At 58.7% G+C, this 3718-nt stretch overlaps 1 long non-coding RNA gene across 1 annotated transcript; it reads left to right on the forward strand.

Annotated features, from left to right (window-relative positions):
* Positions 1-684: 684 nt before the first annotated feature.
* On the forward strand, positions 685-1522 carry LOC147577879 (uncharacterized). The gene is made up of 2 exons (XR_015254574.1): positions 685-767; positions 1315-1522. It is a non-coding gene; the product is annotated as an uncharacterized LOC147577879 (long non-coding RNA).
* Positions 1523-3718: the final 2196 nt, after the last annotated feature.

Genomic DNA, 3718 nt, shown 5'->3' on the forward strand with positions numbered 1-3718 from the left:
AACTTTTGCTGCCTCAGCTTCTTCCCCACCCCCGGGGGTGTGAGTTAAATTCCTCTCCTGCTGCCCCCTTTCCTCCATTTTCTCGCCTCCCACGGAGGCAGCTGCAGAAACCACCCCGTCATGGCATCTCCAAGGGCGAGGGCACATTATCCCCAGACTCACGGCCAGGCCGGCCTCACGCGGTGACCACGAGTGCTGCCGCGTCAGCACCGGGGGTTCCTGGCACGGACTCACCTTCCTCCGCCTTCCTCCGGCAGAGGCGGGTTTGAGCGGAGAGGCCGCGGGTCAGATTTAAAGCTGGGGGTGGGGGTGGGGGTGGGGGTGGGGGGGGAGAGGGCAGCCACACGGAGCCCCGGAGAGCCAAGGCTCAATCTGGCGGCCGTCTCAGAAACGACCTTGCTCTGCAGATGTGCAGGCTAAGCCCAGAGAGGCAGAGTGACTTCCCCCGCTTTACACAGGGGTCTGGAGACTGAGTTGGGTCCAGAACCCAGACAGCCCCATTCCGAGTCCAGTTCTCCCTCAACCCCGCCAACGTGACCCCCAGGCTGAGACCTGTCGCCTCCCGGGCGCCCCCAGGACTGTCTCCTTCCCTTCGGGATTCCCGGGCGCCAACGGTGAACCCTCGCTGTGTCCCTGAGTCTGCGTTACACTGGGCACCCCCGGTGACGCGCCACATTTTCTCCGGTCTCCCGTCCGCAGGTCCCGCAGCCGCGGACGCAGAGTGGAAACGGACGCTCGCCGCCACCGGTTCCCGCACCTGAGCTGAGGTCTGAGCCCGGGCCCTGCTCCTTGGCCCAGACCTTGTGGGTGCCCTTCTTTGCCCTGAGTCAGGATCTCCCCCCTCCCGGCCCCCACGGCGGGACATCCCTGCTCTGTCCTGATGCCGGAAGGCCCGGAGGACCCTTCTGGCCTCCGGCACCTGCCCCCAGTCTCTCTAAATGTCGTCTTGTCTCCCAGCCCCTGTGGCTGGGCCTTTCCCCTGACCCTGAGGGAGAGCCTCGTCCAGATCCTGCGGCTACGTGCCCGGTGCCCCCTCCGTGTGCACCCGTACTCCTGCGGCCAGGTGGTGCCCAGAGCCTCCTCTGACAGTGGGCGATGGGACCGTGAGGGCTGGAAGCCAGGGCCCCACATCACCCCCCACCCAGCTCAGCGCCTCATCTGTGCCCCCCACCCAAGTCACCGGCCACTTGCTTCCCTGAGCACCTACTGTGCGCCAGCCCCGTTGGCAGCTTCCCCTCCCCTGCCAGCCAGGGTGGGTGCCCTCACCTCTCAGGGAAGTCCCCTTTCCTGTTTCCTGTCCTCCCCTGCCTGCAGAAAGGGGGCGGATGGAAGGAATCGAAGGGTTCCAAAGAAAAACCCCCGGAACCATCAGTGTGGAAGGACGGCAGAGTTTAGAGTCCAGCAGGGCAAGACGTGAACCCGGATTTTGTGACCCAGCAGCTCTGCAACCGTGGGCAAGTCGCTTTGCTTCTTGGGGCATTAGTTCCCTCGGGTTTGGAAAACAAGGACCGTGATTCATGTGTGTTTAGAAATGTGAATTACATTTCCTGCCCATCTCTCCTTGGTCAGCCTTTCCCCACCCCCTGCCCCTCCAAGACCCCTACGGCTAATTACTAGGATTGGAGTGGACAGCTCGTCCAGGCTGGGCAAATCCGATTCCCTCCCTGAGAACTTCAGTTTAGGATGAGGACACAAAGTCAATCAGCTGTAAATCCATCCCGGCAGATCGGGCCGCCCCGGGAGAGGCTGTGTTGGTGCTACATGTAATGGTGGGTCACAAGTGAGCAGAGAAGCCAGTTAGCAGAGAGAAGAAGGAAAGTGACCAAAGGAATACTGACCCTCCTTATCCTCAGCCTTTCTACTGGAGCTTCTCGCGTGGATGTGGTCAACAGTTACCATTCTGTTCGATTGCCCGCGGCAGAAAACTCAGTCCAAACTACGCGAAGCAAAAAAAGAATTCCCTGCTGCTCGTAGGAAAACTTTCGGGGTTCAGATCGGTTTCAACCACAACTTAAGGGGCCCCCAATAACGTCACCCTGGCTTGGTTTTTCTCCGTTTCTCTCTGGCTCAAGCTACACATGACACGTTGGCCACAGCTCTGGGCTACAGACGTCCAGGTTCAAGTTCATGGGCGAAGGATCGTGAGAGTTCTTTCTCGGAAGCTTCAGTGAAGGTCTCATGGCATCTCAGTGGCTCTTGGTTGGGCCCCATCCCTGTGCCAGTCACTGGGGCCAGAGGAATGCGCCGTACGGGTTGCTCTGAGCGTAGGTCACGGGGCCTATCTCTGAGCTGAAATAGGCCGGTTGAGGACACACGTGTGCGACAAAGAGGGTGTTCGATGCTGATTTCCCTTCCTCCCGTCCGTAAGCTGGTAGACTTTTCAAACAGTTCACTTAGGCTGAGATCTCACGTCTTCCTCCCAAGCTGCCCTGCAGCCTGCCCTTTGGAGACCTGCAGGCCGGTCTCCTCGCTGCCTTTTGCACACTTGCGCATGACAGACCCTGGTCTGGAACATTCTTCCTGCTCCATTTTCTTCCCCAAGCCTGAAATCAAGGGTGGACTCAGGGTTCACCTCTTCTTCCCTGACAACTTCCCAGGTCCTTCTGGCAAATACGTATGGGAGGGACTCATACTTACGTTACAGAAAGATTTTATAGAAAACACTTTGCCTGAAATCCTGGTAACCAGGAGGCGGTGGCTGTCAATGGGCTTAAGGCTGGTACCCAGAGGTAAGAGGATGGCAGGAACAGGGGAAATGGTGGCACATGGGCAAGGTGGCCCTTGCCTGGAGCTTCCAGATCCAACCTGGGTCTTGTCCCCTTGGATGGCCCGTCTCCAGCCCCTCTGCCTCGATCAGGCTGTTGGTGTCTCCAGCGTTCGGGCCTCAGTTTCCTCCTGGGCTACACCGGGGAACAATCAGTCCTCCAGGCCAAGCACCATTGCCCTACTCTGGATCTCTGGATCTCTGGATAGAATTGTCCCCTGGCCCTGGCTTTGGGACCCCACCCCAGAAGCCAGCCCCAGCACCGAGCCCAGCCTGGGCTGTCCCAACCCACCCTTGGGGAAGAGATCAGGAAACAGGGACAGGGAGGACCTTATTTCACCTAAACGCTCTTGTGAGAGCAGCACTGGGTGGGCAGTGGGGGTCACGGCTGCTTGTGTCACAGCATCAGGTGTGCAAACCCTGGACAGGACACTTTACTCTGCATCTCACTCTGTACTTCCTAGATGAGAGGCTCAAATCAATTCACCCAACCTCTCCGAATCCTAGTTCCTTCACCTACAAGCAATAAATCTTTACTTCCCTTGGCACTCAGTTGTCCCCTCCGTAAACCGGAAAACTTATTTATAGGTTCATTTGCTTCTGAGCTTGGCAAGAGCAGGGACCGTGTCGCTCCGGTGCTCAGCTCGTAGTTAGACCTCAATACACGTTCGTGAAATAAATGCATGGGCACGCTGTCGCTGTCAGCCTCCGCCTCCTGGGTCAGAGCTGCACCTGCATGAGACCCCAGGGCAGGTGCACCAAGTTCCAGAAGGCCTGGAGTCCCAGTCTGCCCTGTCGGTCCCTCCACCCCGTGGTCATTCTGCGGCCCCCTTGCCAGCCTTGTCCTCTGAAAACCCGCAGAGTCGCACCTACTTTCCCCGAAGTGAGATTGAGTTTAGGTGGGATCGTGGATCCAGTCTTCAGTGGGGCTCTGTCTTCTCCCTCTGGTCCAGG

Source organism: Puma concolor, chromosome C1 (assembly GCF_028749965.1).
Source record: "Puma concolor isolate L17-30 chromosome C1, mPumCon1.1.hap2, whole genome shotgun sequence".
NCBI lineage: Eukaryota > Metazoa > Chordata > Mammalia > Carnivora > Felidae > Puma > Puma concolor.